We start from the raw sequence: 22,954 nt of genomic DNA, 5'->3' as shown, positions 1-22,954 counted from the left end.
GCTGGAGGTGGGGAAGTAACAAATAAGTATTTTGGGGAAGATCATAGGTGTACTTTCATTTAATAGCATTTCCTTCTTGAGTGACATGTGACAAATGAAACAAATGTCTCTTAGTTGCATAAAGGCAGTAGCACATCAGGACCTCATAGGATTTAATTCAGTTTCTTCTTTTCTGGTCTAGTTTCCTTCTTTTCAGTCCAGTCAAGTCTTTCAGTGAAAGTGATGCTGTATGGTGAAGACCAATGTTTCTTCTCAGCCATCTAAAAACTTCATGCCTTTTTTTTCTCCAGTATACTTGGCTAATTAAATGATTAAAGAGGCTTCTATTTTGAAAAAAAGAGACTCTTTTTCATAGAATCATACAATCATGTAGGTTGGAAAAGACCCTTAAAATCATCAAGTCCAACCATAAACCTAACACTCTCCACTCCACCACTAAACTATATCCCTAAGTGGCATGTCTACATGTCTTTTAAAGACCTCCAGAAGTGGTGACTCAACTACTTGAAAATGCTTTACAACTCTTTCAGTGAAGAAATTTTCCCAATATCCAATCTAAACCTCCCCTGGCACAACCTGAGGCCATTTCCTCTTGTCATATCACTTGTTACCTGGGAGAAGAGACCAACACCCACCTCACTACAACCTCCTTTCAGGTAGTTGTGGAGAGCGATAAGGTCTCCCCTCAGTCCCCTCTCCTCCAGACTAAACAACCCCAGTCCCCTCAACCTCTCTGCGTAAGACTTGCTTTCTCCACCCTTCACCAGCTTTGTTGCCCTTCTCTGGACACGCTCCAGCAACTCAATGTCCTTCTTGTAGTGAGGGGCCCAAAACAGAACACAATATTCAAGGTGTTGTCTCAACAGTGCTGAGAACAGGGGCACAATCACTTTCTTAGTCCTGCTGGCCACACTATTCCTGATACAAGCCAGGATGCTGTTGGCCTTCTTGGCCACATGGGCACACTGCTGGCTCACGTTCAGCTGGCTGTCAACCAACATCCCCAGGTCATTTTCTGCCAGGCAGCTCTCCAGCCACTCCTCCCCAAGCCTGTAGCGCTGCATGGGTTTGTTGTGACCAAAGTGCAGGACCCGGCACTTGGTCTTGTTGAACCTCATACAATTGGCCTCAGCCCATTGATCCAGCCTGTCCAGATCCCTCTGTAGAGCCTGCCTATCCTCAAGCAGATCAACACTCCCACCCAGCTTGGTGTCATCTGCAAACTTAATGACAGTGCACTCGATCCCCTCATCCAGTTCATTAATAAAGATATTAAACAAGACTTGCCCCAACACTGAGCCCTGGGGAACCCCACTCATAACCGTCTGCCAAGTGGATTTAGCTCCGTTTACCACAACTCTCTTGGCTTGGCCATCCAGACAGTTTTTTACACAACGAAGAGTACACTCATCCAAGCCATGAGCCGCCACCTTCTCTAGGAGGATACTGTGAGAGACAGTATCAAAGGCTTAACAAAAGTCCGGGTAGACAACATCCACAGCCTGTCATAGAAAGAGATCAGGTTGATCAGGCAGGACTTACCTTACATGAAGCCATGCTGACTGGGCCTGATCACCTGGTTGTCCTGTATGTGCCATGTAATGGCACTCAAGAGGAGCTGCTCCATAACCTTCCCTGCAAGTGAGGTCAGACAGAGAGGCCTGTAGTTCTCCAGATCCTCCTTCTGGCCCTTCTTGTAGATGGGTATCACATTTGCTAACCTCCAGCCAACTGGGACCTTGCCAGTTAGCCATGACTGCTGATAAATTATTTTGCTTCTTCTTAGGCTCCTGAAGGTAGATATGATAATTCTAAAATTTGACCTGGCTGGGGATTGAAACAGCAAGCATGCATTGATATGTCCCGTATCTCAGGACAGGAAAGCACCTTGCAGGGGGACCCCTGGAGCTGTAGAACACCATCACCTCTGCAGCTCTGCCTAAGACAGAGGTCTGTGCTGCAGCCTTCTCTGGTGGCCTCCCCCCTTTACATGAAGTGTCCGTGGACCCCGATGTCTCCCAAGGCCCACATTAATCTCCCAGAGACAGAGTCCAATATGTTGTTGTACATGGGCTTTAGAGCTTGCTGTGATGGGCATTCTGCTGCAGGGGCTCCTCTCAGGTTGATGCTGTGCTGGGCAGGACCACTCATGCCCCAGGCACTTTGGGGACATGGTGCAGAGGCCCCCGGTACTGAGGTCTGACTGGCAATGTCCTAATGCCTCAGGGCCCACACAAGTGTTCATGTATGGACACAGGCTCTCCTCCAGCTGCGGGAGGAGTGGCAGGATGCTACTGATTTGGGTATTTGGGACCGATTGGGCTGGCTGGTGGTGCAGTGCTCAGAAATACCATTTGGTCTCTTCCCACAGGTTGAAACAGGGACTTCAAACTCAGCTTTGGGTCCAGAAAAGGTGAGGGCAGGGGACCAAAGTTATCTCCTTGGTGCTGAGGAGTCTGCAGTGGGAGGCAGAGGAGCTCAGCCTCCACTGACTTCCTTACTGTGAGCTACAATGAATGCAAACCAATCACCTCTCAATGGAAATTTTAAGAATAATAAAAAAACCCCAGATGCATGTTTTGTTATTAAAATAAACCTATGAAAAATTAAAGTAGGTTGTGATGAAAACTTTCAAAATATGTTCTCTTATTTTGTGCGTTCTACATCATGAAATTAAAAATGATACTTATATTTCAGTGTTGCTATGGTTACTGATACTATTCTTCTGAGTCTTCAAAGGAAACTGATTGTGTTAAGGAGGAGACTGTATATAGGAGATAACCTCTGACCTTCATGATGGTTTAATCTATATGGTTCTAACTTAAAATTTCATGGCCTATTCTGCACTTAGCTGAAGTAGCTGTATATTCATTTTTCTGTCTTGGTACAGACAAGTTTAAACTCCAACAGGCAAAGTTGAAAGTTTTGGACTGAACTTCCAGGACACAGAATTTGTTGTTGATTTACTGTGGCTCCCCAAAGCACTCTGTGAGAGAAATACGTTATTGAATGTCCTTGGTAGATTTTCCCATTTAATTTTGTGAATTCTATATATTTAAGAATATAGAAAGCATTTTTTATAGTATGGATGATCTTACAACCAAAAATATTTCTCTTTGAAGCCTTTCTCCACCCCTTTTCTCCCAGCCCCACACTGGGTCCATGTGCTATTTGCTGTGAATCACATAACCACAGGATAGCTCCGACTTAAAGGAAGCTCAGGAGGCCTCTGGTCCAACCTCCTGCTCACAGCACAGTCAGCTCTGAGGTCAGACCAGGCTGCTCAGGGCTTCATCCAGTTGCAGCTTGAAAACCTCCAGGATTAAGAGTTGGTTCCTGCCCCAAAACACCTGTGACCTCCACATACAGAAGAGGCAAAAAGGCAGAAAAGTAGCCAAGACACAGGAGGGGATTAAGGCCATACGGAGAGCTGGCGGCAGAGACAGGCCTGATCTCTGGTATTCAAATTAAGTCAACAGAAGTCAACAAACTGTTCTATAGACACTAATTTTATGTAGTTTCCAATTTCTCCAGAACCAACATAGCTATGCAGCCCTTCACTGTAGGCAGGCCTCTCTCTGGGGTGGTGTCTATCATCAGGGCATGCAGTCATGCAACAGTTAAGATCATCTCAAAACTTTGGTGCTAAGATCACTGAGGCACATTTAACTTGTGCCTGTGCTGGGAGAGGCTGAATCCATTAAAGCAGACATGTTTCAGCATCCTTGGTTGTGCTGGATGGAGTGGCTTACGGCTGTAGCATGTGATAGTGGAGCAATGCCCCCAGGGGAGGAAAGATAAGAGGTGCTGCTGTTTGACGATAATGCCTTTCAGCAATGAACTGCAAGTGGTTTCAGGTGAATATGTGGATGATTTCAAATAAGGAGACATGCAGAATTGGCCTTGTTCTCAGTATGTTTGTGCTGTAATCATGCTGTGCTGATGACACTCAGCTTAAGCTAACATATTAGCTGTGTTCAGAGCCTACCCATGCCAGCTTAGAGCTAACGCACATCTTGTCCTACAGTCTCACTTACTAATGAGACCATTTGTTTCTTGGTTGGAGAAGGTGAGAGCATATGCAGTGATTTAAGGCTAGCGCAACATTGTAGGAACAGCTTAACTTTGTCTAAACCTAGTTTAGCTTAAATCAAATGGGTAGTTGTTTGAATTCACACACACAATGCTTGTGTTGTTCTCATTAATTCTGTTTGGAAATCACTCTAGCTAAATCAGGGCATCCCCTGGTGTGATATAATGAGGTCTCTCCTCAGATGAGTTACACTGATATAAAGAAGCTATACAGGAATTGTCAATGCAGCATAAAACTGTCTGTAAACAAGCCCTAAGGCACAGCAGATTAAGGTGGCCTGCTCAGGGATTTGTACTGCTTTAATTAATTTGGTTTGTTAATTGAATTCCATTAAATTACAGAAAGTTTTGATTTTAGACAAAGCCTAGGGCCCTGATCTTCCATTCGGACCTGTCAGTAGCACTGGCTGAACTGCTTTTGGTGAACACTTCATTTGCAAGAGCATGGTATTGGTCATCAGCAGACTATCAGAGAGTATGACCCAATCTGCCAAATGCTTTCGCTGAAAAGCAGTTCTGGGGGATGACAATGAGGTGGTCTCCTATTTACAGTCTCTGAGCTCACTGGCTATGGCATGACTCAGGGTGGGTAAGATCCAAGTTTGCTTTGAATCCTCTGTTTAAGGGGAGGTGAACTGATAGTTCCTCCTCTGTCTCAAGAGCCATGTGCCCTGTGCTCACTGCAGTAATGCCATTTCTTGTAGGGCTGGTTCATGCAGCAGCTTGGAGTATCCTGGTTGTCGCTGCTCCAAGACCAAGGAAAATTAGAGGGAAAGAGTGGGAAAGCAAGAGGAATATATTGGCTGAAGTCAGGAAACACAGATTTGTCAGTGCTTCTTCTGAAGACCGTGTTAGTTAGGTGGCCATGTCTTGTCTGAGCAAAAGTTGCAGGCTATGCTGGCTCCTCCTTAGATGTGGGGTGATGCTGTAGTGTGGACTGGAAGAGCCATAAAAAGGGGTTTTCTCTTGAAATATGAAGATCTGGTATGGAGAGAAAACCTCATGTTCTAACTCACTGGGTAAGTGTGTTTCCACCACTGTTTGCTTGTGCCGTGTTAAAAAACAAACAAAGACGTAGGAGTTTTGGACAACAGGGTAAGTCACTGTAACTGGGATAGGTGTGTGCTACAGAGCACAGCAGTTATTTCTGTGAATGGCATGCTTCTAAAATGCAAGAAAGGATATTTACACCATGTAAAAGCATATAAATTTAATATAACTTGATCAAGTTCGTGTGATTGGTATATTTTTTCTTAGAGTGCCGAATACAAGCAAAAAGAAATAAGCTGATGAGTAAACTGCAGCATTTCCGTGGAAATGCTGTGTGTGCTAGCTCCCTAATTCCTGCTCCAGTGGGTTTCACTGGCAGTGATGACAGCGCATTTTCAGAGGGTCTAGAAATACAGTTGAACAACCATTTCTTTTTTTTTTATCTGGTCCCTCCTTCCCCACCCTCAATATTTTTGTTCCAAAATGTTGCCTGAGGCACATTACCTGTGCCTTGTGGGAGCAGCTAACCTTCCATTTTCCTTCTCAAGGTGGTGCTCCAGGCTAAGTGACACCTTCCCAGGGCAGCACATCTCCTGGGATGCCTTGTGGCAGTGGCACAGCTGCTTGCCACCAAGAAAGAGCTGTGATAGATCCCGGGAAACACAGCCCCTCCGAACAGCCTGGCTCAGGGAGAAGGGAGCAGAGGGCCTTCATCTGGGGCAAGGTTGTGTTACATCTTGGCACGTCTGCTTGGTGCAAAGTGAGAAATACCTAGTGTGGAGAGCTTGATAACCATGTTTCATGTGCTTGCTGTTTTGAGGTGCTGCCAGGAGGAGGTGAGAACCTTTCCCTGCCCTGGAGCCAGACCCTGTGTTAGGAGGGGGAGCCCTTCATTTCGCAGGTTGAAGGAGAGATGGGATAAGATGCCAGGAGGTGCGCAGCAGACAGACAGGTTGGATATCTCCTCACACTGCTGGTGCTGGCTGACTTGCCCTGTGTCAAGTGCTGGGCTGCACGTGGGGCTGAGCTCTGTACCCTCCAAGGCGTTTATGCTCTGCTAGCTTTGGCACGGAACGTGCTTGCAACCACAATATGCAGGCACAGCTGGGCAAGAAAATAGAGCAGCACTGCTTGGAAATTTTGCAGTTTACTCATTGGGTTATTCCTTTTTGCTTGTATTTGGCACTCTCTAAGAAAGCATGAACCCAGCTGCACCCTCATGCTGTTGCATGGGACCAGCTTTGCTGCTGGGGCCCCCTGGGATCCCTGGCCCTGCTGGGTAGGAGCAGGGGCATTTCTGCAGCTAGTCAGATCTCACAGGTGCGTGCTTGGGTGGCATCTCGGGGACCTCTGGCCAAAGGGGCGTCAAGGCGGGTCCTCCTGCCGCCCCGGGCGTTGTTCCCGCTGCTCAGCTGTCGGTCTGCCGTGCACACGCAGCGCATCTCGCCGAAAAAGCAGATTTGAGGTCTAACAGGGTTTTTTCAGCTTTTAGGACGGCACCGTCTAGCGGGCTGTGTGAGTATGGCTGACTGCCGGAGGAGCTCCCGTCCCAGCGCATCCTTTCTCACAGCCGGCGGTGGAGCACAGGCAGCGCTGCAGCATCGCCCGCCCCGGCCCGGGGGTGCTGGGGTCCGGCCCGGGGGTGCTGGGGTCCGGCCCGGGGGTGCTGGGGTCCGGCCCCGGGGGCTTCGTGGCCTCAAACCCAGCTTAATCGCCTCAGCGCAAGCACTGTTCCCCAGCCTGCTGCAGGGCTCACTGCTTCTTGTATCCCATGTCCTCAGGGAAAGGATGGAGATTTTAATTCATCATTCAAACTGGCACAGGGCAATATTAATAATTCTCCCCCCTAGTAATTGTTTTTGGGTTTTGGGGTTTTTTTTGTCCTGGTTGTACTCCCTACTCACCCCAGCTTAGAAGCATTTTTCTCAGGTTTTTAAGCTCTCCCTGCTCCCCAGAAAGCACGAAGAGGAGAGGGAGAAGGAAAAGGAGAGGGAGACAGAGAGGGGAAGCTGAAATTGTTCAGATGTGTCAATGCAGATCCTGCAGATGGAGAGGTAGGAGAGCGCTAATGTCCAGAGGCCTGAGGCACAGGCACCTGTGCCTGCAGAGGTGTCAGGTGAGATGTGGAATAATAATTTCAGGGTCAGAGGACAGAAAAGAAAAGAATTACTCACTGAAAAAAGCAAACTCTGAAAGCCCTGAGACACCTAATGTTATTTTGAAGGTGTCTCTGCTTTGAGTGGTCACTGGAGTACTCAGAGGACCAGCAGAGGTCCGTTGCAGTCTAAATTATTCTGTGATTCCACAATTTTGCTCTATGTCTGCATTTTAAAACAACAAAATTCTTCTTTGGTGATGTATGATCTTTTGCGAATCATATTACTGGCATTAGCCTCATAAAACTGACTGGTTACTTGTCGAAAGTACTGACACATCTGTCTCCAGTATGGGCACATTTCAAATGTTACTGGGGTCATCGCCCTTCCTTGGAATTACAGGATGGTTTCTGACAGTTTTGACACTGCAGGGTCCAGCTGTCAAATTAGGTCTTTGTACATTAACTGCATTCTTGAAACTATATTTTAGGAAGTAGAGAAGCCTATTTGCTGATCACAAAACTGATGCCACGCAGGTCAGAAATGAAACCTTTTAGATTTGAGGGAGAAGGACACAATGGATATTTCCTGGCTCTGCAGAGTTCGTTGCAGCAGCACTATTCCATACAAGCAGGAAGATCTACAGATTTGCAGAAGGACAGCAAGTGCACGTTCCAGGAACACTTAAAGTGAGTAATAGTTGAATTTCCAAAGAAAAACTGAAGGTCAGTGAGTGCCTTCTGTTAGCACAAGGGGCATGTAGGGGAAAGCCTGTTAACTTTTGAAATCAGTTGGACTTGAGAGCACAAATTGGGGGTGACATTATTTGTCTCCCCCCTGCTGGAGAAGTGATCCTGCCAGTGATTTTGTCTGCTGGCAGGGATTCAGGGTTACACATGGTTTTCTGAATGTGCAGTGACAGAACAGCTATCAGTACAAGCCAATGAGTTCGAATGGCAATAGAGCTGGGCCATGTTGCCCTGCTCAGTCCCGCTGTCTTCCCCCATGCCTGAAGTGGGTATGGGGTTTACTGCTTCCCCCCCATTTCACAGGCATGATTTGGAACAGCTGCATATGCTTAGGTTTACAGACTACCAGAAAAAAGGCACCGCTGTGCTTATTCTGCATAACCAAGATACATGGGGTGGGGAGAGGGAAAAGAAATCCCTAGAGGAAGACCACGTCTGTAGCTGTCTGCAGCATTATGCAGCTGTGGCACTCCCTGCTCACTAAAAGCACATTTGCCCTTCAGTAGTTTCCGCATTATAAATGCTTAGAAAGAAAAGGATGAGCTTTGCAGAGATTCATGTGATTTGGGGCACAGCAGATGCCCAGACGTGAGACTACACTAATTATCAAAGCAGGACCACACTGGACACCTCAGACCCACTGGCTCTGTCCTGTCTTCAGCAGCCAGCTTTTCCTTGGGGTGACATGCCCCCCCCAACTTCCCCTGTGTGCCCTCCAGGGCAGAGCAGCCCCCCCTAAGAAGGTGGCTGAGGAAGGGGCTGGTGCAAGATGGCAGCCAGTACCTGGTTCCCAGCACCAGCAGTAGTGCTGGACCCACTGCCACACAGGCCATGATCTTGCATCCTCAGTGTGCTGCTGAACTGAAAGATTGAGAAAAAACAAAACTACTCAATTAAAAAAAGACATCCCCTCAGAAGCAATATAAATAAAAGGATTTGCACTCTCCTGTGCCTTCTGATATAACCATGAAGTGGAGCAATTTTGAGTATTTATACTCTGTATATATGATACTCCAGTCATCTGCTGAATATTTATTACTGTAATGTCTCTTGTGCCTTTCTGTCTGTTCAATACCAGTGATTTGAGCATTCATTGCTTTAAACTGAAGCCAATAGTTATAGAAAGAAAGTGCTTATTCCATACAAGTTTTCCACATCTTCTGCAGAAAAGGTGATTAAAGGGCAACTGTAACTCAGGGGCTCTAGATTATGGTAATGATGCCCTGCCTTTGGGAACGAGCCACAATTAATTACCTGCCTTGGATGTTGCTGGTGGGTTTCAGGCAAGCCAGCCCCCAGGTACAGATCTCCGTTTTCTTGTAAGAGGGGAAGTATCTGTGTAGTCAAACATAGCATTTCATAGCTGGGGGTCCTGGAGCTCTGCTGGTCTGTAAGGCATCAGCAAGTGCTCTGCAAGCTAAGAACAAGGACTTTACATATTTGCATGCAGTCAAGAAACCAAATTAATCCATATAAAAATAGTAAATAAGCATTCGAAGCTGAAGCTTTTTTATTATTTATTTTTCATTGGAAGTAAGAACTGCACAGAAAAGTCATTTTTTCCCCCCAAAAGTGGCAGTTGGCCTTGATAGAAAAATAACTTTATGCTCACTCCTTTGCTTGGGCTTCACAGTTTTGTGCACACGTATCATTAAGTCATTCTTGGTCAGATCTGTGGGATGAGGGATGCCGATGAAGACACCCAGACTGTGGAGTGTGTATGTAGACCTGAAACTGAGCTGGATACCTACCCTGAGTTACCACTGATTCCCAGAGAGGCAGCACCTGAATCCTGCTGAATCTGAGCTGGCCGTGGGAGCACCCCCTGCTCTAGTTCCTGCCAGCACAGCTCCCACAAGGTGCTCATCCTGATCACTCCTTCAGAGCTGTGACCTGCATTAGAGTAGGGTCTGTAATCAGGCAAATTCTTCTCCATCCATCCTGTCAGAATTTCTGTCTTCACAGATGCATTTGGATTTTCTTTTGGGGTTGTTTTACAGGGTTTGCTTTTGTTTAATTTTCACATAGTATGATGGGAGGATTGGTGTAGGAGACAAGGCCAGCAGATCTACACTGAGATTATGAATCACTGTTTCTTGACTTAATTTCCTCAGGAAGTGAGATTTATGGGATCATGCTATTGTTCTCTCCCTCTGTTCTTCTCCCCCTAGTAACTTTTGGATCCAGTTTGAACCAAGCTGGACAGGAGGGTAGATGTATCAAATAATATGAAATATTAGCTTGTGTTGAGTGAAAATAGCTGGAGAAGCTTGGTTTCTTATGGAGGGAAAAAACAAGGAGGTTGTGCCGTATCAGACATGAGAGAACATAGCCCAGTGGCTGGGATTGAGAAGGAAATGCTGGATACTGGGACACACTGGTTCTGTTGCTCACACAGGCATTGAGTCAGTTCAGCAGTGGGGAGACAACCCAGACCACCTCCAGTCATTTGCCAGCCAGGCACTGGTCTGAGCACTGAGTCCTAGTCTCTGCTGTAGTTCGTGGATGGGTGCTTCAGGTAGCAGGGTTTTAGAGGAAAGTCTGGTCCTGCTACTTGAGCAGGGAAGGTCACTGCCTGGGCCAGCAATGCCTTCAGCACCTTGTGGGAGAGACCGCTGGACTCTTACAAGGTAGCTGGATGGTGCAGTCTTGGCCCAGCCACCCCACTGCAGATGTGGTACATGGTGGTGGTGTGGCACATGGGTTGGCTGCACCCATTTTTCTTAGAAAGGGGGGTGGAAACAAGTTGTGGGAGAGTGTCCTTCTGTGCTCCAGAGGGGGTTGTCCAGTAGGATGTGGTGTGTGCTACTGCAGAAACAGAAATAGTGCACCAAGCTCTTAATACTATCACTGTGTTCAGAAAAATGGGGTAGGGTTTAAATATGATATTCATCATCTTTTTCATCAAGCCGGGTGCAGTGCTGAGCCAGATGGGTGCAGTCTGTATTGACAAGGGCACTTGCTTTCTAAGAAGGAGTTTTGTTCATCTATCCATCTGCTTCGTATCCATGCAACAGTGAAATGGAGCAGCTTTTGCATATTTATGCCCTTGTTCAGCCTGCAGCGCTATGAGAACCAAATGACGAGATCACAGGGATGTTTGCCCACTTAGAAACACTCCAGCAACCATAGCAAAGTAAATGTGAAATGAATGTTATAATTTAATTATTTTTAATCAATAGGAGAGCTTGGCAAATTCTGCAAAGAAGTATTCATCAGTGTTAGCTCAAACAAAAATTGTGCTTTTCCTTTGGTGTTCACTCTCCTTTTTAATGGTGTCCTGAGACTGTGCATAGAAATAATTTGTGCTCAGATGAATGCAAGTGTGGTGCAGAGAGGCCATTCTTACGAAGGGAGGGTGGCATTGTGATTAAAATGCCATGACTCAGGACCTCAGGGATAGGTACTTAGTGCTGTTGCAAAGTTTCTTTGTGACCTTGAACAGTCATTTAGGGGAAGTATTTTAGAGCATGTACTGCATCAGGCACTTGTCCATCAGTTAGAATTTGGGTGCTAGATCCTACCTTGTGCCTTTGAAAAATTTTGCCCTATACGTATCTAAATAGCTTCAATTCTCCTTGTGCAAAATTTGAATAATCATATTTCCTTCTTGTCATCTGTAATTTGCCTTGTCTACTTATACCATAGACTGTTGCAGACAGGGACTGTCTGTACCTGTGCACTTCTGGGGCTCACAGAGCAACTCTGAGACCTCTGGAGCTACCACTGCAGAAATCAATTTGTGCAGAGTGAAAAACCTACCAAGGTTCCTGAAATGGCCATTTTCAAAATGCTTTGATTTACTTCTAGCCATGTGTCGTTCTCAGCAGGGAGCAGAGGGCATGGGAGCGTGCCCTGCCAGGTCCATATTGGCTCCTCCTGGGCTGCGATGTCTCAGGCACAATCTCAAGGGTTTGAATCCACCATGGCTAGTAGGTCTGAAATTGTGGAGGTCAGGAAAGATCAAAGCACCTGGCACAGCGGCTTTTTACCCCACTTAGACACAAGAAGCAGCTCATACACCATATTGAAGAGGGAAGTACAAGACCAGGCTTAAGACAGGATAGCCTTTGGCAGGGTGACAGTGATCATGAACAGCTCACCAACAGTACAGAGATGGCCAGGGATAGTCCTGAGGCTTTGAACTGTTCCCATTAAGAGACAGATTAAAATTATTTCTGTAGATAGTTCCCAGACAGAGGAAAGTGCTGTTATAACCTGCTAAAATATTGGCTACTGGTCACTATTGTGTAAATGAACACCATGGATAACTGGATAGTGTCTTTTTTTCGTGCTGCAGCGGAATACATATAACACACCTTTGTATATGCCCAAGATGTATACCCATGTATATGTTCGAAAGAGGTTATGTTGGACAGAGGCAAAGTGATCACAGTGTGCAGAGGCAGAAATGTCAATTTTTTTGAAATGTCTGTGTTCTCAGAAAAAAATTCCAGAATTACCTCCCAATTCAAACAAAATCTGTAACCTCTCCTTTTGTCTGCGAGTTCAAAGGCCACTGAAAGTCAAGGCTGAATTGAGGTGTGTTTCCCCCAGCAACACACTCCCAAGACCAGATCTACTGTGCCGTGAAGGACAGGGGACCTGGGCTTCAACGAGAGTGACCTCAGCCCAGCTGCCACTTCTGCTGGCTGCTGGTACTATCCTTCTGGCTCACCCTGTTCGGGCAGCATTTGGCACATGCGAAGCATGGCTGTGAGCAGGACATATGCAGCTCAGTATCTTTCATGTTGGGGTTTTCCCCCTAACCTTTGAGCTGGTAGTGATGCTGTCTCAACCACGCTACCTCTGCCTGTGGTGTCAACTTCATGTCCTTGCCAGGTTCCGCTCTGTGAATGTCTCACAGCTTCTCCTGATGACTGTGCAACAGCCACAGCAGCCTGACCGGCAGCTTGCACTTCTGCATAATGGGCTGCAGCCACCAGCCAGGATAAGGGTCTTGGCAGGTCCTCAGGCTCACTCCCTTGTCGGTGTGGGTCTTGATGCTGCTCTGCTCCCAGGCCTGGAGCTGCGCTGTTATGTTGTGCTCTCTACAGCCAGCCAGCAGTATGAGCGGCTGCTGCAATGTTTGAGGAACAGTGACATGGCGGATGATGGTGCTGAAAGTCATGTTAGCTGTTTGGAGGATGTTTACAAAACCTGACAGTGTTTCTTTACCTGACAGTGCAACCTTAGTCTAGCAATGTGAAGACATCAGCTATGAATCTTTCTCTTCAGCTTGAACATATACAAATCAAAGCATGCATATCGCAAAGCATTATACCACATAACTTCAGGCATATAAAAGTGGGTTTCGCTGGTGTTTAATACTTGCTCTTCAGTGACAGCAATGTTCAAATTTGTGTGTTTTCTAGTAGTCCTGTTGAGGAGGACCTGGGAGTGCTGGTGGACAACAAGCTGACCCTGAGCCAGCACTGTGCCCTTGTGGCCAAGAAGGCCAATGGTATGCTGGGGTGCATTAAAAGATTGTGACCAGTAGATCGAGAGAGGTTATCCTCCCCCTCTACTCTGCCCTAGTGAGACCACATCTGAAGAACCGTGTCCAGTTTTGGGCCCCCCAGTTTAAGAAGGATGTGGAACTCCTTGCACAAGTTCAGCGGAGGGCTACGAAGATGATCAGGTGACCGGAGCATCTCCCATATGAGGAAAGGCTGAGAGACTTGCATTTGTTTAGCCTGGAGAAGAGAAGACTGAGGGGGGGATTTCACCAATACCTATAAATATCTGAAAGGTGGGTGTCAGGAGGATGGGACTAGGCTCTTTTCAGTGGTGCCCAATGACAGGACACGGGGCAATGGGTGCAAGCTGGAACACAGGAAGTTCCACCTCAATATGAGGAAAAACAACTTTCCTGTGAGGGTGCCAGAGCAGTGGAACAGGCTGCCCAGGGAGGCTGTGGAGTCTCCTTCCCTGGAGACATTCAAACCCCACCTGGATGCGGCCCTGTGCCCCCTGCTCTAGGTGTCGCTGCTCAAGCAGGGGGGTTGGACAAGATGATCTGCAGAGGTCCCTTCCAACCCCTACAATTCTGTGATTCTGTGATTCTGTGTTTCACTGAAGTGCTGGCACACAGCCTGCCCTGCTGCATTGTACTCTTTGCAGTTTTGGGGTTTTCCAAGTCCCCTGCTTGTTTTTATTTCTCTCTCTCTCTCACTCTTTTTAATTTTTTTTCTTAAGTTGCAGCCTATCTGGACAGCTCTCTTGATTTTTTTTCCTTTTTACAATTTGCTTTATTTGAAAACGTAGCTACTGAATAATTAATACTTTTAGCTGTTATTCATCTGGTACTTCATTATCAATGCAGTATGACTGAGGTGTCTTATTTCTTGGCCAGTCATTGCCATGTAAGAAGAGGATCCATTTACGACAGGGACAGAACATAAACCATTAGAATTACTGGAAGTTTTTCATCCCAGTCTTTTCCTGTGCTGCTGGCCCTCTTCCCAAGGCTTCCTTTAATGTCCAGTTTGCTCTGCACACTGAGTCGGAGCTTTGGGAATGTACTTGTATGTGAAAACATTGCTTGACTCCTAAAATGTCATTCCATTTTGGAGCAGCTGCTCTATCTCTGTGTCTCTGTGTACTTCACGGCCTTTAGGGCTGCAGCCTTTGATAGTGCATCCACTTTGGTACCTCAGTCTCCTCTTTTCATCTGATTTTGGTGGACTTTCACATGCATTACTTGTTTATCACCATTTCTTTTCCTTAGGGTTTGGGCCACTTGTTCCCAGTGTTTGGGCAACATGTAATAGCTTGCTATGTCCTGAACATGTCCCTTTGTTTTCCCATGTTGGCAGCCAGACAGCAATAGCTTGGCAAATCTATGAAAATAGTGAGTGGTTTCTCTCAGTCCTCATTTCAAAGTATTTCTTTAGCAGCCTAAGTTTCAGCTGCTTGAGCTGAATGGAGGAATACTTTCATTTTTGTATATGTTTTTGTACTTATCCAAATAGCTGCAAGTCCTCTTTCAGGTTCTCCATATTTACAGTAACTGGATCCATCAGTAAAAAGTAGTAGCCATTTTTATATTTTTTTTTTTTTAAGTCTGAGCCTGGGTTTAACAACGAAATGTGCTTCCTGATAGTTCCATGTTCAGATCCTCATATGTGGTAAAGGTGCAAAAACCTTTCCTCTACCCAGGGTTTTCCCCTGACACGTTAAAGTGTCTGCAGCACTAGCTGTGATTTGCTACCCACCAGTTGAGTTTTCCCAGTGCTGTGCATTTGCGAGGCCTGTGCCAGGTGTGACTTCCTCATGTCCTCTGGCTTGTGCATGCTCCTCTGTGTGATGTGAGAGCTGGCTGCAGGGCTGTCAGAGCTCTTGCCCTGCACATAGTTTTTCCTTTTGTGTCAAGACTACCCCTACGTTGTCAGTGATGGGTCACTGAATATACAATGGGTCTCCTATGCTGGGTCACGCCAGTGCAGGAGCCTGAGCAAAATCTTGTTTCAGCTGCCTTGGTGCCCCTGCCTGGTCCAGGCCCCATGACCACCACCTCTTCTCCTTGAGGGACATGGGCAGCATCTGGCTTTTGCCTGCTAACACTGGAATAAAACTTCCAGGAAGTTAAATATTCTTTGCAAGGCCCATAATCCCAATATAACTAGGCGTGTCATGAGGGATCAACCTGTTCTCTTGAGCTAAAATTATGCTCAGCTCTTTTAGGTTCCCAAGTACCAGTTGGGTCTTTGGTCACCTAAACTGAAACCTAGTTTTCACTGTTACCTGCAGCACTATCTCTTTATTTGCTCTCATGCCACACAAGAGGATACCTGGATCAAAGTACTATCTACAGAAGGTGTAACTGAAGCTTGGCCGTTTTCCAAGAACTTCTCCACAATTCCATAACACACAGAGGACAGGTTGCCAGAGCATTAGGATCCCTAAAGCACTGGATGCTGCATCTGAGTATGAAACAATCCTAAAATCTGTGTTTCTACTTCATGTGCTGTATAGGTCATTGCTGCTTTGCTTGGTGGCTCTTTGGGGTCCCCAAGGGGCTCTGGTATTGAGGTGACTGAGGATCCTGCACCTGTTAGCATTTTGGGACTATGTGAATTCACTTCATGGCGATCAGCACTCCAGTTGCTGGTTGTCACTGTAAAGTATGGACAGGTCTGGGCAGAAGCAGCTTCAGGTTTTGGGGAGATGGACATCCCCACTGTGCAGAATCAGGTCTGTCTGGGTCAGGCTTTACTACTCATTCATTTTCCAGCTCTTGTGATTTAGTTACTTGAGTTTGTTGTTCTTAAAAGGCAACAAAGGGTGCCCTTCTCCCAGCATTTATGTTTTCTCCTTCAGTCCTCAGCTCTGTGGCCTGTTGAAATCCCCTCTTCTGTCTCTGTCTCTGGTACTTCAGCAAAATCACTGGCCTTTGCCTCAACTTTGAAATGCTCTCTTTTCTCTGTTAACCTTGTTTTCTATACAGCACACAGTTAGTGGCAAATGTTACTGCTTGGGCTGTTTCATGGACCCTCCTCTTTCTCTTTACATTCTCTATCCATCTGTGCCTGGTAAAATTGTTCTGCCTGAATGACTTTCCTCTTAAGCTAGAGATGAGTCAAATAATGTTCGTTTACGGGTTCAGTAATTGCCCTAGCAGCTGGTACCAATCCATCCATCACTGCAGGCTTAATTTGGAACTTCAGCGTTAGGTTGCTGTCTTGGTCTGTCCTGCATGAAATCTGATCTTGTATTCAGTACCTGCTTTCTTGATTAAAAGAAAACTTCTGGTCCTTCCTCAGCTTTCTCTTCTTCCAAACCAAGCAACTGCACCACAGTTAGAGAGAGCAGCATGCCTCCATAGTCCTCTACAGCAGGCCCTGGTGTTGTCCCCCAGCTTCTTCCCCTGGTACTGCTGACACTGGGATGAGGTTGGATGGCACTGCAGTGGGGTTATGATCACTCGTGGCTATTCCTGGGGCCCCTGTTAGTCCCACCACCCCTGTACAGTGATATTCACACAGGGTTTTAGCAGCCGTGATACAGCTCTGGCTTTTTCCAGGCTCTGTCTCAGATCTGGCTCAAACCCACCCCTGCATCCCTTCATCAGGAGCTGTGCACCAGTGGTGACTGGGACATGAGGACGGTTGGGGGTCCAGTGCTTTTCTAGGGAGTGGTCAGAGGAGAGGGGCAGGTGACTGAATAATCTGCTGACTCCGCATGAGAGAGCCCGGGATCAGACCAGTCGCCTCTCCCCAGCCCAGGGGTCAATATCTCCTCCCAGGAACCCCTCTTGGAAGGCTGCAGCCACAGCCTGCTGATGCACAGGCCTTCCAAAGGCTTATCTTCTGGCAAACCAAAGCATCAGATCCATGATGCTGAGTCTCTTTTGCCATTGTCCTCACAGATGGCCTTTGCCGATCTGGATCCTGATCTCAAGTTTCTGCTGTATTAGCTCTTGTAAGCCATCCATCTCATTGTGGCTGGGCTCGCTCTGCCACTGGTGTGGATGGCAGGCTCTCTGCTGCAGAGACACATGCATTTCTGCCTCAGTTCCTTCAGCAATTCAGCCTCTTATTTTAAATCCATCTTTCCCTTTTCTAGACCTCCAATTTTCTCTCCAAGCCCTCTGTTTGCCACTTTTAGTAGATTAGTCAACATAGCTGCAACTTTGCACAAAGCCCATTGCCAGCAAACTTAATAAGTCTTGACTTCAGTGCTCTCCTGGCAGACTGTAAATGCTTTCCCTGCCTTCCCTGGAGCACTTTTCACCCATGCAGTTCACCAGCTGCCATGGCTGGGCTCATACTGCATGACCCAGATTCTAAACCTTGCTGTGGATGGGAGAGTCTGTCTTTCCCCCTGCAAGCAGTCTTGGTTGTACCTGGTATTTGGTGCTTAGTACAGGAGCCCCAGTGAGATCTGAGCCTCCCCCTGGGGTCCCTCTGTTTGGGCACCCTTCAGCACATGTAAGAAGGTGCTGCAAGCAGCACACACACAGCTCTTGAAGGATAAAAAAAAAGAGAAAGGTTTGCAAGCCTTTTAGGATTTAATATGTCAGCACAGTTATGGAAAATTCCAGACAGAAGTCTACCAACTCCCGGGAGATTCGTGAGCATTGCTACCCCTGCCCACCTGGTGCCGAGGTGCACTTGGTGACTGGTGATGGGGCAGACACAAGTCTGCACTCATCTCTGGAGAGCAACAAGGTGTCAGGAGAGGCTGCTACTGCAAGCCAGCTTCTGGTAGAGAAAATCACAGATGGCAGTGGCCAAATGCATTTGAGAGAGGACAAGTTGCATTCTACTGAATGCATATAGATGAAGAATTTGCATTCTTGTCAGATAATTTTTACTTGATGTGTTGCAAAGTAGTTTGTTGGTACCCACTGCATTACTAGGTCTGCTTGGATTTCTGTCTGGAGTCAACCACATTATCTTCTGAATTTTAGGTATGACCGTGGATAAGGTTTGATGTTCTGTCACAGTGTGGGAGGCCTGTGGAGTCTCCTACTATTGTTTTGGATAACACACAGAGGATAGCTGTGGTAAACAAGCTACCCAGATGAGCACAGGCAGCTCACCACCCCAATACAGCACCCCAGCGCCTTTGCTGGCTGCACAGGTGCCACCTCAGGGGGAGAAGAATTGGTCACATCCTCAATGGAGCTGAGTTGCCCTATTTCACCTCCCTGTTTGCATCTTGAGGGTTTTATATCTTCCCACAATGTTTTTATTTCTGATGGATCCTTGGGCTGGTAGTGATGCCACCTCAACTGCCCTACCTCTGCCTGTGGTATCACCTTGTGGCCTTGCCTGGCTCTGTTCTACAGATGTCTGTGGCAGTGTGCTCCCCCGACCTGATCTTTTGCCCTGGCTCTGCTCAAGTAATAGGTACCAGTGACAGTCATGATAAGATGTGCCTGGTCATGATGGCTGCATCCATCTCAAAGTGGAGTCCCAGGAAACAGATAACCTCACAATAGCTGAGAGCTAATTTATGGATGTGTGTCCTTGTCCACCTAACCAGAGTGCTAATTATCCAACTCAGGCCACACTTGGCAGAAACTAACACCTGCAGCTGGTAAGTAGGTAAGACTATGAGCCTATCATCTTAGCCCCATAAATAGCGAGCTGCCCAAGAGCCTTTTGAACTCTCCTGCATGGCAGTGGGCTGCACAGCAGGATCTCCCCTTGAGTAAGGATGCTCCTCAAGGTTACTCCTTGAGGTTGAGAGATTCCTTGCCACAACAAATGCTCAGTAAGTGGCTAATAGCATGCTGGACTTTGAAATCTTAGTGAAGTGATATAAAGACTTAGTCATGTACACAAAATCCTTTAGAAATAAACTGTTGAACAAGTCTGGGACTAGGATTGGATCCAGCCACCCCTAGACTCCTCTCTGAGAAGGAGTTTAGAAAGCAAGGGGGTCCTTTCTGAACCTCACGACTCAATGAGAAGGTCTTCCTGACAGTTTGTCTGACCCTGTCCTTTGTGCAGTAAATGATCAAGTTTACTGCCCTGGGGTGACTGGTTGAAGGATCAGGAGCGCAGGTATTTTCCTCAATCTGGTCAGTGGTAGGGAAGAACAATACTGAAAGGAACAGCAAGACTCATCTCATTAACATGTGGCTCAGAGGCTGGTGCCATTGGTGGAATTTTGTTTTTTATTGATCATGGGGAGGTTTACATGGCAGCAGACCTGCTGGTGGCAGATGTAGTTCCCCTGTCTCAAAGGGGGAAAAGTTTTCTTGCAAATGAGTTGGTGGGGATCATTCAGAGGGCTTCAAACTAGGTTCAAAGGGGGGAAAGGGATGTAGCCAGGCCCACCAGAGAGGAACCTAGGAGTGGCATGCCAGGGTTGTTGGTGAAACCAACAGCCCAGCTCAAGTGCATCTACACCAATGCATGCAGCATGGGCAACAAACAGGAGGAGCTGGAAGCCACTGTGCAGCAGGATAGCTATGACTTAGTTGCCATCACAGAGACATGGTGGGATGACTCTTATGACTGGAGTGCTGCAAAGAATGGCTATAAGCTTTTCAGAAGGGACAGACAAGGAAGGAGAGGTGGTGGGGTGGCTCTGTATGTTAGGGAGTGCTTCAGTTGCGTAGAGCTTAGTGACTCTGATGATAAGGTCAAGTGTTTATGGGTAAGGATGAGGAGGAAGGTCAACAAGGCAGATATCCTGCTGGGGATCTGTTATAGACCACCCAAGCAGGATGAAGAGGTAGATGAAGTGTTCTACAAGCAGCTGGAGGAAGTATCACAATCGGTGGCCCTTGTTCTAATGGCAGATTTAAATTCACCAGACGTCTGCTGGAAATACAACACAGAAGAGGAGAAACAGTCTAGGAAGTTCCTGGAGTGTGTGGAAGTAACACTCCAGGTAACACTCACACAGCTGGTAAGTGAACCTGCCAGGGGAGGTGCCTCACTTGACCTCCTGTCCACAAACAGAGAAGGACTGGTGGGACATGTGGTGGTCAGAGGCTGTCTTGGGATTAGTGACCATGATATGATTGAGTTCTCGATTCTGGGCGAAGTAAGAAGAAGGGCCAGCAGAACCACTACCATGGACTTCTGGAGGGCAGACTTTGGCCTGTTTAGGGCACTGGCTGGGAGAGTCCCATGGGAGGCAGTCTTGAAGGGCAAAGGAGTCCAGGAAGGCTGGGCTTTCTTCAAGAAGGAAGTCTTGCAGGCACAGGAGCAGGCTGTCCCCAAGTGCCACAAGACGAACTGGTGGGTAAGACGACTGGCCTGGCTGAGCAGGGAGCTTCTGCTGACACTCAGGGAAAAAAGGAGAGTCTACTGCTTTTGGAAGAAGGGCGAGGTAACTCAAGAAGATTACAGAGACCTCGTTAGGTCTTGCAGGGAGAAAATTAGGGAAGCAAAAGCCCAGCTAGAACTCAACCTGGCCACTGTTGTAAGGGATAACAAAAAATGTTTTTACAAATATATTAAAAACAAAAAGAGGATCAAAGAGAATCTCCATCCTCTACTGGATGTGGAGGGGAACATTGCAACTGAGGATGAGGAAAAGGCTGAGGTACTAAATACATCCTTGCCTCAGTCTTTAAGAGTCACACCAGTTATCCCCAGCATATTCAGCCCCCTGAAGCAGGAAAGCAGGGACGGATCACAGAATAAACCCCCCATAATCCAGGAGGAAGCAGTTTACTACCTGATGCTCCACCTGGACACTCACAAGTCTATGGGGCCGGATGGGATCCACGTGAGAGCACTGAGGGAGCTGGCAGAGGAGTTTGCCAAGCTACTCTCCATCATTTACCAGCAGTTCTGGTTAACAGGGGAGGTCCCAGATGACTGGATGCTTGCTGATGTGATGCCCATCTGCAAGAAGGAGGATCTGGAGAACTACAGGCCTGTCAGCTTGACCTTGGTACTGGGGAAGGTTATGGAGCAGTTAATCTTGAGTGAGCTCACCAAGCATGTGCAGGATAACCTGGGGATTGGGCACAGTCAGCATGGCTTCATGAAAGGTAGGTCCTGCCTGACCAACCTGATCTCCTTCTATGACAGGGTGACCCACCTAGTGGATAAGAGAAAGGGTGTGGATGTTGTCTACCCGGACTTTTGTTAAGCCTTTGATACTGTCTCTCACAGTATCCTCCTAGAGAAGGTGGCGGCTCATGGCTTGGATGAGTGTACTCTTCGCTGCGTAAAAAACTGTCTGGATGGCCAAGCCAAGAGAGTTGTGGTGAACAGAGCTAAATTCAGTTGGCAGACGGTTATGAGTGGGGTTCCCCAGGGCTCAGTGTTGGGGCAAGTCTTGTTTAATATCTTTGTTAATGAACTGGATGAGGGGATCGAGTGCACTGTCATTAAGTTTGCAGATGACACCAAGCTGGGTGGGAGTGTTGATCTGCTTGAGGATAGGCAGGCACTTCAGAGGGACCTGGACAGACTGTATCGATGGACCAAGGCCAATTGTATGAGGTTCAACAAGACCAAGTGCCGGGTCCTGCACTTTGGTCACAACAATCCCATGCAACGCTACAGGCTTGGGGAGGAGTGGCTGGAGAGCTGCCTGGTGGAGAAGGCCCTGGGGATGTTGGTTGACAGCCAGCTGAATGTGAGCCAGCAGTGTGCCCATGTGGCCAAGAAGGCCAACAGCATCCTGGCTTGTATCAGGAATAGTGTGGCCAGCAGGACTAAGAAAGTGATTGTGCCCCTGTTCTCAGCACTGTTGAGACAACACCTTGAATATTGTGTTCTGTTTTGGGCCCCTCACTACAAGAAGGACATTGAGTTGCTGGAGCGTGTCCAGAGAAGGGCAACAAAGCTGGTGAAGGGTGGAGAAAGCAAGTCTTACGCAGAGAGGTTGAGGGGACTGGGGTTGTTTAGTCTGGAGGAGAGGGGACTGAGGGGAGACCTTATCGCTCTCCACAACTACCTGAAAGGAGGTTGTAGTGAGGTGGGTGTTGGTCTCTTCTCCCAGGTAACAAGTGATATGACAAGAGGAAATGGCCTCAGGTTGTGCCAGGGGAGGTTTAGATTGGATATTGGGAAAATTTCTTCACTGAAAGAGTGGTCAGGCTTTGCAACAGGCTTCCCAGAGAGGTGGTGAATATACCATCGCTGGAGGTGTTCAAAAACGTGTAGACGTGGCACTCCATGGCATGGTTTAGGAGGCATGGTAGTGTAGTGCTGATGGTTGGACTTGATGATCCTAGACGTCTTTTCCAACCTTAATGATTCTATGATTCTATGATTCTAAGTGAACCTTGCCATCAAATCTTGTTGAACCACTTCCATGTACTAACAAATTTTGTTAATTCATTGTGTTATATTAATAACATATATACTTCTGCTTCTCTCTCTTTCGAATGAAGTGTGCTCTCACTCTCTGTCTTTTCTGTGACAATGTCTCATGGCTCCTCCTGATGAGTGTGCAACACCTGCAGCAGCCTAAGCCATGGCCACTCAGCCATGAGAATTGTATCAGAGCTGGGCTTTGGGACCTTGGGTGCAGGCCATTGGCCCTGAGGGTATAAGGAGGTGACAACTGGGATTCCAGACAGAGGTTTACGTCCCCAACCAC

This window comes from Phalacrocorax aristotelis, chromosome 1 (genome assembly GCF_949628215.1).
Source record: "Phalacrocorax aristotelis chromosome 1, bGulAri2.1, whole genome shotgun sequence".
Lineage (NCBI taxonomy): Eukaryota > Metazoa > Chordata > Aves > Suliformes > Phalacrocoracidae > Phalacrocorax > Phalacrocorax aristotelis.
The sequence above is the reverse complement of the archived record's forward strand: the minus strand, read 5'-3'. Positions refer to the sequence as shown.